This window comes from Felis catus, chromosome D1 (genome assembly GCF_018350175.1).
Source record: "Felis catus isolate Fca126 chromosome D1, F.catus_Fca126_mat1.0, whole genome shotgun sequence".
Classification (NCBI taxonomy): Eukaryota; Metazoa; Chordata; class Mammalia; order Carnivora; family Felidae; genus Felis; species Felis catus.
Genome location: NC_058377.1, coordinates 96,813,448 through 96,826,126, shown reverse-complemented (window position 1 = coordinate 96,826,126; position 12,679 = coordinate 96,813,448). Strand labels below are relative to the sequence as shown.

Genomic DNA, 12,679 nt, shown 5'->3' with positions numbered 1-12,679 from the left:
TTGCCCAAAGGTGAGCAGATGGTGGGAAGAAGAGCTGGCCCCGTACCTAAGCCCCCTGCTTGCAGCTCGTCCCCAAGGGATTTGATGCACGGTTTGCAAAACCAGCTACACAGTCTCCCGGCAAACGAAGAGCCTGCTGCTCAACCGTGCCAGGAGCCGGTGTGAGGCAGAGAGAAAGGAGATCAGAGGATCTTTCCGAGAGCCTCTAAATGCCCAGCGCAGGTAGACGACACACCCTCCCTGCCCCAGCTGCTCCTCCGTTATGTGTTCAAGAGCGGTCAGGGAGGTGGGTTGTCTTTGCAAAACCACAGTGACCCAAGGACTAGCCACCCACTCACGTCTGCAAGGACCTCAGACAAATCAATCCTCCCCCACCCCCACGGAGTTTCTATTTTCTCTATACACCAGGACATCTCATCAGGTCCCACCGCAAAAACATTCTGATAAACCGTCTCTCCTAAAACGGCGGGGAAAATGATTTTCCAACTGCAGCAGAATTATTCATTGTTAACCATTATTATAAGCAACGACAAATTAACACTTCGTGAGCGCTTACTGAATACCCAGCGTCATTCAAAGAGCCTTATGCTTATCAGGGGAACGAACATTCCCCTCTCCATTTGTTTCTCCGTGGAGGGACCTCTACCGGGAGAACACCTCTGGTCTGGCTCTGCCCCCTCCTTTACTTCCGGACCCCAACAGCGGCTTATGTGATTGGCTCATCTAGGAGACACGCTGGGCGTGCTCTCTGCGGGGTCCCGCCTCCCCCAGAGCCAGGCTGCCTGCATGAAGCCTTCCATCTGGGTTGCCCTCTGTACTACCACCTGCTCCTTGCAGGGAGGTTGGCCCTGTCCAGCGTTGCCCGTGACCACACAGGTAACTCTGCCAGCTCGAGGGCAGACGGTTAGCAGGCCCTCTGGGCCCCAGATCGAAAGCCACGTTCTCCGGCCAGCCTTCTCAGTAATGACACTTCCGTGTGGAGCTCCCATTTTGGTCATCTGTTTTCATTTGGTTCCAAATTCAGGAGAAGCGGGGTTCGCTCTAAAACCTCAACATGTGTTAAGCTCCTGCCCTGATTAGCTATTGCTACTCTCATCCCTAGTTTACACATGAGGAAATTAAGCCCTCTGGTGTCGGCTGTTGAAAAGTTTTCTAAACAAGCATCACTCAGAGCGTATCGCCCGCGATGGAAGTCGGAGGACACGCCCATGCATAGCAGTCTCTTCTCTCCCAGGCTCTGGGGCCCTCCACAAACACTCCATCTGTCTTCTGAGGCCTGACAAATTGATACTCAACTTCAGACCAAACCCACCCCCTTTGGGGGGAAAAAAAATGACATATATATAATTTATTAACAACAAAGACCTGAATTGGACCCCAAGTTCAACTGATACATTTTTGTTTAACTATGTATAGCAGGTTCTTTGATAGCCGTATTGTATAAGTGTGTTCCTTCTTTCCGGAGCATAAAAACATGGAAGTCGTTGCAGACGATTCAGAAAATGGGGAAAAGTAAAAAAAAAAAATAAAGGTCTGTAACCTGATCTGTATAATCCCATTGTTATGTGAGTATTCAAACGTACTTTTCCATCCACTTTTCAGCCTTGAGTACAGTCATGGGATGGGGCTTGGGGGGGGGGAGGTGTAGCCCTAGCATTCTGTGTCTGCAGTGCCTCCTTGATGGCATCCGGGACTCGCCCACCCACAGTGGCTGTCCCGGTGCAGGAGAATGGGCTGGGCACCCAGAGTCCTCTTTCTGAATAAAACCCTACAAGCGCCCACCGTGACTCTGCATGCGCCTCACTCGCGAAAGCCAAATGCAGCAAATGCAGGGTAACAGTTAACAGTTAACCCCATGACGGGCTGTAACTCGCCCAGGGTCACGTGGCAGGTAGAGGACGGGCTGGGATCAGAACCCGGGTCTCCTGATCCCCAGACTCAGGCTATTCGCCAAGCTTTCCTGCCCCCCCCCCAAGATTGAAATCCTGCTTCCTATTGATAATAGCACCACTACCAAAACGAGCTGATATATACACAGCACCTACTATGTGCCGGGCACACATCATAAGCGCTTCAACGTACATTAATTCAGATCATTCTCAACAACCCTATGAAGTGAGTACTATCATGATCCCCACTGTAGATGCTTAAACTGATGCACAGAGGGGCTAAACACTTGCCCAAGGTCACGGCCAGCCGGTAAGCGGCAGGGCCAGGAATCATGCTCAGGCACTTTGGTTTGTGACATTGCTTACGGTTCCTTCCCAACTCGCGCCAAGCCCAGCTCGACCCCAGGCAGGCTTCTGGAGCCCTCACTGCCTGAAGAATTAGGAAACCTGCCCGGAAGGTCACCTCCCTGGACAAAGTCGTTCTGCAACTCCACCGCGAAGCCAGGATCTGAACCCAGACTCCCTAACACCCAGACTCTGACGCTTGGTCCACGTTCCTGCATTGGCTCTATAAGCCTAGGTCCAGAAACAGATCACCCCTCAACACAGCAAGGAAAGTCAGGCACAGGACCCAAAGAAGAGCCAGAAGCCCCCCCCCCCCCCGTGGGGAAAGAAGGCAGAGGAGAATGAGGTGCCTCCCAGAGTTGCACAGCTCGTGGCCTGCAAAGACGCTGTCACGGATGGCCTCCCAGAGGGCCCCTCTCCTCCCCCAGCCCCGAGTCCGTGCCCTCACAGGGGAACAGCATTTTACCCCAATAACTGCTGACTTGAAGGCACCTTTTCTGGCTGAGTCAGGGTTCACCAAGGGCCAAAGTGGCCCCTTCACTACTGGAGCTGGAGGAAGTCGGGCTGTTCCCCTCTCAGGAGGGGAAAGGCCAGGCCTCACAAGGGAAGCTGAAGCCCTGACGGAAGCCATCCCATGCCAGCCAAACCGAGCTCGCCTCCCTGGACCCGGGCTCCAGGATCGAGAGGGGCAGGGGCGGGGGTAGGGGGGCGGCTGTGCAGGCATCCAAACCCTGCTTCCCGGCTCCACCTTTGCCAGGCAGCCACCAAGGATCTGGCACCGAGCTGGGTCCTGCTGGGCCACCCCAAGGAGAATCACTTACTTATTCATTCAACCATCACTTCCTGACAGCCTGCTGTGTGCCAGGCCTTGTGCCAGGAGTCAAGGATACAGAGATGGACAGGGCGGTCCCTTCCTGGGAGGGTTCACAGAGACACTCCAGATGCCACAAAACAGCACGAAGAGGAAAGTACTCAGTGTAGACAAGCACGGGGTGGTGGGGGGCGGGGGGTGTAGGGAAAGGAAGGGCTTGGAGAAAATCTGCCCCCCATCTTCGGACCTGTTTACCCTCAGAAAGCTTAGAGTGCCACTGGGGAGGCGCAGGCTTTTGGCCTCATTTCATGCTATGAGGTCATTACCATTACCCAATTCACAGATTCAGAAACTGAGGCTCAGAAAGGGTCACAAAGCCAGCAAGGGGCAGAGCCAAGACTCTAGCTCCGAAGTCCAGCTTTTGGCCACCCTGTTCTACTATCTCCCTAATCTGCAGACAGACAGAAGGTAGGAAGGTTGCTTCCAGTGGGGGAAGCGAGGGAGGGAGGTGGGCCCAACTCTTGCATGTGTGAGAGCCGTCTCCCAGGTCCACGCTATATGGAGACGGGGGCGGGGAGGGGGGGGGGGCGCGTGTGCATGTGCTCACATGTGCCCTACTTTACAAACACAGATCCCAGGCTACAGAACTTCCTAAAAGCCAAGTAAAGGATGGGTCACCAGCACAGAAGGGAAGGAAGCCCAGAGAGAGAAAGAACTTATCAGAGGTCACGCAGCCGGTAACCAAAGGAGCTGGAACGAAATCTAAGAACCAGAATACAGGCCTCTTCCCTCTCCTCAGCTGTGTCTCCAAGTCAGCACAGAGTGAATCAGCGCTGACAGGAAAACCATAGTGTAGGGGGAACCCCAGGTGTGAGTCAGGAACCCGCCAGCCCCCAGACGGCAACTGGGCCTGTGACATGGGCCCCGAGCCTGTGGTTGGCCACCTCGCAGGCAGCACTGGGGGACGAGGGCGGGAGGAAAGCAACGCACACCACACTGCAGGCCGTGTTTACCTCTGGGCTTCCCTCCTGGCTCCTCACATCCAGGCTTAGAGGAGGGGAAGCTGGTGGGCAGGGCAGTTCCTGCTGAGATTAAACAGAAACCCCCCCCCAGCCCTGGCCCCATCCTGTCCCACGGAGGGGCCCAGGCTCTTCCCTCCCTCCCTCCCTCCCACCTTTCACGGAGCCAACTCCTGACTGTTTGATGCTCTTGATTAAGTCATAACCGCCCCCTCGGAGCTTCCCATGCGGTGGAGGAAGTGGGTATAACGGTTTGGAGCCAGGGGTCAAGGCCAAGGCAAAACCCGGGGGTGCCAGCTGGCCCCAGATGCTCCAAATCCAAAAGAATGCTCAGGGCTTGGCTCCGGTCTTCAGGTGGACTGGGGTTGGGTCCCCAGGGTGGGGAAGAGTGAGGAGGAGGTGGGGAAGCTTCCAGGCGGTGGCTCTGGTCTGTCTGAAGCTTCGAGAGAGGGGACTGCCCCATATTGCAGAAACTTCACAAGAGCCAACCAAAATTCCGCGCCCCCCCCCCCCCACACACACACGCGGGAAATGTGTCCCCACTGGCTAACCTCTCACCCCAGCCCTCCTGGACTGCAGCTAGGAGGGAGAGAGCCACGGGCACTTCTTCCCATCGACCTTGCTCTCACACCCACCGCTGATGGGTGCAAGCTCCTACCACTTGGCCCAGATGCGTCCCCCGTGGGCAAGCACAGGGCCTTCCTGGGCGGCTCCCTCCCTATCACTCTGTAGCATGTTATCACCCTCCCCAGCACCTCTGAGCCCCTGCTGTGCACCAGGGTCTAGGCTGGACGGGGAAACCAAGCAAAAGAGGGCATCCATAGGGACCCTTTCTCCTCTTCCCACGTGACCCTGGCTCCCCTCCCACCCCTTTGACGGTGCCCCTTCTTTCACGCCCAGCTCCTTCCCCATCACCACAGCCATCAGATCATTCTCCCTTGACTCCTGGGGTCCCTCACCCCAGCACATCAAGCAAGGCTGCCTTTCCTAAAGAGCCCCTCTGATTATGTCACTCCCTGGCTCAAAAACCTTCAGTGGCTCTCACCTTCTACAAACCAGATCTAAACATTTCACCTTGACATTGAAGGCCTTCCGTGAGTTGACCCAACCTACCACCCCCCCCCTTCACATCCCCGCACCATTCCAATTCTTCAGCCAGACTGATCAACGCAGCGATTTCTTAAAAATTCCCTCAACCCACTGACCTCCTGGACTTTGCCAAGGTATTTTCCTCTGCCCAGAACTTTCACTGGCGCTGCCGAAACCTTCCCAATCCTGAAGACCCACCAAAACTCCACCTCCTCCATGAAAGTTCCCAGTAACACTTTCTTCATTTATCTCTGATCAGAGTCACTGGTGTCCCTTCCCAGACCCTAAACAACCAAGGATGGGGGCAATGTGTCATCCTTCATCATTTGTCATGTGAGCTGGAGGGGTAGTGGGGAAGGCTTTCCAGTATTTGCTTACTAAGTTCTGTTTGAGACGAACGTCTTCTCCTCCCCCATGGGCTCCACCTACTGACCCTCTTCCTCCCACCACACCACACTCTAATCTTATGCCGTTCACATGCTTGGACAGGGGAGTCTGTGGCCCCAAGTCGATCCAAACCCAACCAGGACTTGGGAGCCCAGTGTCTCGCTGCTTCTAAGCACCCTCCCCTCCCCTAGACACAGACACCGTCTCCTCCGTGTAGTGCAGCCTTCAATCAGCCTCCGTCCCATACTACTTTCTAGCTGGTTCCAAAGTGTAGGGCTCATCTCCCCAGGACATTCAGGGAGTCGACATGCAGCACCCCCAGTCTCCTTCGGTGCCCAGCCTTGATCAAACAGTTTATGGGACGCCTGGGTGGCTCAGTCGGTTAAGCATCTGACTCTTTGATTTCAGCTCAGGTCATGATCTCGAGGTTTGTGAGTTTGAGCCCCGCTTTGGGCTCCGCACTGTTAGGGATTCTCCCTCTCTGTCCCTCCCCTGCTCTCTCTCAAAGGAATAAAATAAACTTCAAAAAGATCTTAAAAAAAAAAAAAAGCAACAGGTAACACACTAACCCTCACTCTCACCCCAAGCCAAGTGTGCAATGGAACAGCTGGATTCCAAACACTAGAGCAATAGACTCATGAAATCTCATCTGGCACCAAGCCCTGGATGGGAGTTATCTTCCCCAGCAGGAGCATGGTGGGGGTGGGGAAGCCCTCATTGTCAGCAACTCAAAATGGGGGCAGAGCCCAGGTCTGGCTAGGTCACCTCTGTATCTCCTAGCTCCATCTAACATATAGTAGGTGCTCAGTAAACATTTTGGGGTTTATTGAACTGGACAACCACCAACCTCAAGCACTATTGCAGAAAACTCAGCCACTCTTTGGTCCAGATGACACACTCCCCAAACCTGAAATGGACAAAGTGATGCGGATGGCAGGTGGCAATTTCTGGCTCTCACAAGGTCAGGAGGGGCTGCAGCCGGGATCCGGCCCTCCAAAACCAGGCTCGCTCCTCGACAGGAAGCCAGCCCATCATCACCTGCCCATCTGCATCAGCGCAGCTGTCATACAGTGAGGCCTCGCTGGGTGCCTGGTGCCTTGCTAAACACGGTGTATACATTATTCTATTTAGTCTTTGCTGCTGCTGTTGGGTACTGTCGTTACTCACATTTTACAGATGAGGAGACTGAAGCTTGGAGGAGAATGGAATCCTAGCCAGTTTGGTCCCAGAGCCTCAGATCTTGACCACTGAACTAGACTGCCCAGCTACCACAGCCGTGGCACAGATCTACTACCGCCAGGAACAGAAATCCAAGAACTAACCTTGAGCATGCAGCAGCAAGAGCCCTGGGCCGGGGGCTTGACTCTGGGCCCACAGTCTGGTGGGGCTTTCCCTTCTTTTCCCCACTCACCCTGGTAAGAACTTGTCCCCTGGTTTCCAACCAGGGCCTCCCAGGCCAGCTCACCTGGAAATGCCCCAGGAGGGTGACAAAAGCCCCACCGAGGTTCTGGTCTGAAGCTTACTGGGATCTCGGCGCTGGGGGGAAGGGGAGACTGAAATTTCCCTGATTTAGGCTGCTTCCCAGGGCTTGTGGGCTCAAGGGCCATGCGAAGAGCTCGTGTGATCTTTAAAGTAATTCGCTTAACGCTCCAGGAGAGTTCACCTGGCTCCGTGCTGCTCGGCAGGGAGAGAAACTGCAGTTGGGCAGCGTTGTGAACACCCTTCGCCGAACTGCAGGCTGCTCTCACCTGCCAGCCCGCACCTTCCAGGGTTTTTGCGAGAAAGGGCAACAAGGAACACCTGGTTCAACCTCCTCGGTTTACTGAGCCCGTTAAGTCCCGACCCGGCTGGGGGGTCGGGCCCGGGGCCACACTGCGGGTACGTGGCGGAGCTGGAGTACTGGGGGGTCAGGACTCGGAGACTTTATGCCCCCTTTCACCCACCAGCTGCCTCCGTAGCCCTATCTGTCACTTGTTCCGAGAAAGCTGCCCGAGCGGGCTCTGGAAGTGGGAACGAAAACTAACTTTGCTATTGTTTGTCCGGCCGGCCTCCCCCCTGCCCCTTCTCACCGGCTGGCTTTGCTTTCTGCTCGGCGCTGCAAGCCGCAAGCCCCTCGCCGTCCGACTGCGCAGCCCTGGACTCAGTCTCTCTGCGGTCCCCCTCCCGGCGGCCGTCGGGGATGGCTGCGGCGGGGCCAGGCCCCGCCCTCCTGGAGGACACGCCCCGGGCACGCCCCCTGCCCTGCTCCCGGGCCCCGCGGGAATGTAGTCGGCCCCGGGCCAGATCCGGCTCCGCCCACCAGGCCTCCGGTGCGGCCGCCCAGCCCCGCCCTGCGGGGGGTGGGCCCGTCTCTTGCCCCGCCCCTCCCCGTTACGGCCTCCCTAATTCAGCCCGGTAGCTCCGCCCCCGGGCCCGCCTCCTCGACCCTGTCCTCTGCGCCCGGAGGAGGCCTGCCTCCCAACCTTGCAAGGCGAGCGCGGGAGCCCGGCTGGTGGGAAGCCCCAACACAGCGCTGCCTAACCGTCCCGCCCCTCCTCGGCCTTCCTCAGCTGTCCCCGCCCCCCCCCCCCCCCCGACCCTACCGCCACCCCGCCTGGGTCACGATCTCCTCTCGGCCTACCCCAGTCCCCTTGGGCGAGGCGCCCCCTCCCCAGGCACGCCTTTCCCCGCCTCAGCGCCTCCCTAATCCTGTTCTGCTCTGCCAACCTCAACCTGAGGCGGGCCGGCCTCGGGCCCCCAAGCTGGCATTCCAGGGCGGGTGCGTCCGGGTGCGACCGGGGACGGCGTGGGAGCGGTTTTGCGTTCCAAGTCCGAGCCTTTATCAGCAGGCGACCTGGGCCCAGGCACTTTTTGAAAATACTAACAACTACTACCGACTGGACTCTCGCCAGGGGCCGGGCTCTATGCCAAGCCCTACTAAAAGGACTGGCCCTTAAATTCTCACAACCCTCTGCGATGGTAGCTTGTTGCTCCATTTTACCGACGGACGACCTGAGGTTTAGAGAAAGGAAGTCGTGGCCTCCGAGTCTCACGCTGGAGGTGAGCAGGATCCGGCTGCAAGCCCTGAATCACAAGCCTGATACTGCCCCAGCTTGCCTGGACTGGCCCCTGGAGAAGTGGCCTTGGCCAGCCAGCTGTTGGGGCTGTGTTCAGCAGGCTGCCTGAGGTGAGGGAGGAGGCGTGGGTTGATGAGGCGGGTAGCAGGAGGGGCTGCTGGCCTGAGCCCCAGAAGCTGGTTTTCTCCCTTAAGAAGTGACTCAGAATTAAGAAGGGCTGCAAAGATCTCCAGATGGCTGTGGTGCCCTGACCTGCATCCCAGACCCCAGGGGCCAGCCTCGGGCAGGTTTCCTACTTATGACCGGGACCATTCACCTTGCAGCTGACAAAGCTCTTTAACTCCCATTATCTCATTGGCATCTCACAAGGACGCCATTATGGGGAAGGTATGATTATGCCGGGTTTTGCATGGGTGGAGTTAGGGTGGGGAGCTGGATCCCAGCCCAGCACGGTGGTTCCCAAAGCATGGTCCTTAGACCTCCAGCAACAGCAGTGGTGTCTGGGGATTTGTTAGCCATGCGTGTTTGGGAGCCCCATCCCAGGCCTACTGAATGAGAAACTCTGGGAGAGGAGCCTAGCAGTTTGTTTTAACAAGGCCTCCAGGTGATTTTGAATCACAAGCAAGTTGGAGAATCACCGTTGGGCACACTGGTGAAGAAATTAGGGTGCTCTGAGAGTCACAAAGGCCTGGTAGCGTCCTGGGAGCCTTGCGACCCAAGGCAAGGTAAGGTCCTGAACTCTGGGAGAAACGTGTACAAGGGGAATAAAGATAATAATACCAGTCTTGAGGGTGGCCGCTGGGGATTAAACGTGCTGGCGTTCACGAAATGTTTGCCCACTCTTGGACACCGTGCATGCTCAGTAAATGTTCTCTTTCCAGTAAAAAGTCTCCTTTATAGAATCTCCACACCAAGTCAAGGGATTGGGGCGAAAGAATCTTTAAGGCCAACAGGGTCCCACTTTGTTGTCTTTCCCACAAAGGGACACCATCATTCCTGCGAGGGGCCAACAGCTTAACACGTTCCCAGATGATGTCGACACAGCTGGTCCAGGGCTCACATCTTCAGAACCACTGTGCTTTTCTGTCTTGGACTGGGCTCCTGGCCGACCCTTGAAAATGGGCGTAAAACACCCTCCTCTTCCACCCTGTTCCCCGTCCCCTCCCTCAAGCTGGGGGTGTTTGTGATGGTGATTGGCAGTTGGCAAAACAGCTGGGATCACATCAGCCCCTCCCTCGCCTCCAGACAGACGTTCAATCACCGGAGGCCCATCTGCTACTCCTTTGGGTCTGTCACTCCAGATTAGAGACGGGGGCAGCTGTGGCAACATGGAGGCAGGCAGGTTTTCGAATCTCTGCCATACCCCCTACCCCCCTCTGCAGCCCCATAGATGAGGGCCTTCCTATAGGAGCTCAGAGCCTATTTGTCCTGTTAAGTACCCTACATGCTAAAAAATGCTTGAATTAAATGCTAAAGTAAATGTTTTGTTAAATGCTAAAAATATCAACATGTTAATGCTAAAAATCGAGACCCACCTAGCTTACATCTAAACATGTAACAGACTATAAAATAAAATGTTTATTCTCCTACCTTGAGAACTATTCTTCATACTGACCAAGAAGGCCACGTTCAAGTTTAGAATTCTTGGACTTCTTAGAATTCTCTGCAGGAACATGGCAGTGTGGGGCGGGTTTAGTCCTGACCCTCAACCCTCAGCCCGTCCACTCGGATTCTCTTCCCGGCCCCATGTCTGTCCTGTGCATACAAGTAGCCTAGGACCCAGGGATGTAAACACCTCAGCCCACATGCCCAAATTCTGCCCCCACGTCTTGCCTACAGCCACCACTTAGTCGCCCCTCCAGGAGTGCACATGGGGGCAAGTTGTACCCTCAGAAGGATGGGCCTTGGGAAGTGTTGGGCCATTTAGGCAGAGATTTCTAGGGTTTTTAGATACCCGAAGCATGATTTTGAAAGGCTGCGGGGTATAGGTTTTGAGTAGACACGGGTGGCCCTGTTGCCTGGGTCTGTGAGTGGCCCTGCTGTTTGTCCTTGCCTCCGTAGCACTTAGCACGCTGCCTGGTACATATTAGAAGCGTAAGGAATAGTCATTAAGGAGAGGTGTGTCCGAATTATTTACTAAAATATCAAATTGGCTTGGTTCTTCCCCTGTTTCCTCTCTTCTGACAGGAGTCAGACTTTGTCATGATTTACCCTGGGCATCTTGCAAAGGCAGCCTCTAGGGAGAGACGACTTCCTTCTTTTGTGAAATTCTTCGGTCCATTCCAGAGGTGAAGCCAGGAGTTTGGGAGGTGGGAACAGGGGCAGGAAGAACTATTCTAGAAAGACAAGAGGAGGTATCAAATGGCCAACGTGGAGGCAGGGGAGATGGTGGCTTGGCAAGACCTTCAAAGGGTATGTCTATGAGGTTCCCAGCCTCTAGAAGATTCCCCCACCCCAGAGTTGGCACAGGAGCTTCAGAGGAGGAGGCCTGAAGGTCCTCGTGGTCATTTATTTAGCCCCCAAATCTGCGATTCGGCGTGGGTTCACTGGGGGGAAGGCTTGTCTCTGTTCTGTGCACTATCAGCTGGTTCGGTTGGAAGTGGAGGACCCTTAACAAGATGGCACACTCACATGGCTAGCCAGTTGGTGCTAGGTGCTAGCTGGAAACTCAGCTGGAGAGCTGTGGACTAAGGCCTCAGTTCCTCTCCATGAGGCCCCTCTGCAGGCTGCTGGGGCTGCAGCCCCACTGCAAGACAGCTGGGTTTCAAGAGCAAGCAGAGAACAAGGTAGAAGCACGTGGCATTTTATGACCTAGCCTCGGAAGTCGTGTAACATCACTTCCTTTGTATCCTATCAGTGCACAAAGACACCATGGTTCAAGGGAATGAGAGACATAGCCTCCCTCTGTCGATGAGGGGGTGGCAAAGTTCTAGAAGAGATTGCAGAACGGAAGATACCGTCGCAGCCATCTTTGGAAAATGCAATCTGCACCCAGTGGGTCCTCAGAACAAGTGGAGAAAAATTTCCTCTGGTGGGAACTGAGTGTCTGACTTAGCCGATTTAAAAGGGAAAAAGGTGTATGATGTTCCTTGCACAGCCCTCCGTGCAATCTGTGCACAAGAATGAGAATAGGAAGTCCGGTGGACAAGGGGTCTGGTGCCCTTGGGTTATTTAGGATTTTCCTTCTTCAGAGAGTCCTCAGAATAGAGTTAAGACCTCTCTCCTCACCACCTATACTGTTTCTTTGAAGCTGTACATTTCAACACTACTCATTTGATCCTCTTCATAATGACCCCTATGAGCTACATACTATCTATTGTGATGCCCGTTTCCAAGATGTGCAAATGGAGGCTCTGAGAAGGTAAGTAATTTGCCCAAGCTCATACAACTAGTCAGTGATGGAAGAAAGAGAAATACCAGTTTGTAGCCAACCCAGTTTTCTGTTGCAGAAACGGTAGGCCCAGGGAATCCAGATTCTGAGCACCCAACACTGAGCCACTCAGGCTTATCCCTAAAAGCCCACAGGGGGTTAACAAGCACCACCCCCTCCCCCACATCCCACGCCCCAGGGCCTTGCAGGGCCCCTTGCTTCCTGCCTGAGAAACCGACCCATGGATTCCTTCCTGTCTCAGTCATTTGACCAAAATCCTTTAGACCCCTACTGCACCTCAGGGTGTGAGGGTTAATGCCACCCAGCCCTGATGACTTTTGGCCCAGGGGAAGCTGACAGATAAACCAGTGGGGTGATGCGTGGTACTGTCACAACACCGATAGCAAGGGGACAGCAGTAATAGCAACCTTCATGTTTTTCTTTTAACAGCCTTCACTTTAAAAGTAAGCTATTACCATGGGCCAGACATTTATTTATTTATTTATTTATTTATTTTTTAATGTTTATTTATTTTTGAGACAGGGAGAGACAGAGCATGAACAGGGGAGGATCAGAGAGAGAGGGAGACACAGAATCTGAACCAGGCTCCAGGCTCTGAGCTGTCAGCACAGAGCCCGACACGGGGCTCGAACTCACGGACCGGGAGATCATGACCTGAGCCGAAGTCGGATGCTTAACCGACTGAGCCACCC

The 12,679-nt window shown here is 54.9% G+C and overlaps 1 protein-coding gene and 1 long non-coding RNA gene across 5 annotated transcripts in view; one reads left to right on the top strand and one right to left on the bottom strand.

Moving 5' to 3' along the window:
- Positions 1–7,761, bottom strand: part of CD82 (CD82 molecule) — a 48,423-nt gene extending 40,662 nt beyond the window's left edge. The window contains exon 1 of one of the 4 annotated variants that reach the window (XM_003993191.6): positions 7,610–7,761. The gene's annotated coding sequence lies outside the window, so the exon portion shown is untranslated. The remainder of the gene's footprint in view (positions 1–7,609) is intronic. The other 3 variants (XM_045039162.1, XM_045039163.1, XM_019812304.3) reach the window with 3 other exon arrangements.
- An 18-nt stretch (positions 7,762–7,779) lies between these two features.
- On the top strand, positions 7,780–10,185 carry LOC123380583. The gene is made up of 2 exons (XR_006586556.1): positions 7,780–9,321; positions 9,579–10,185. It is a non-coding gene; the product is annotated as an uncharacterized LOC123380583 (long non-coding RNA).
- Positions 10,186–12,679: the final 2,494 nt, after the last annotated feature.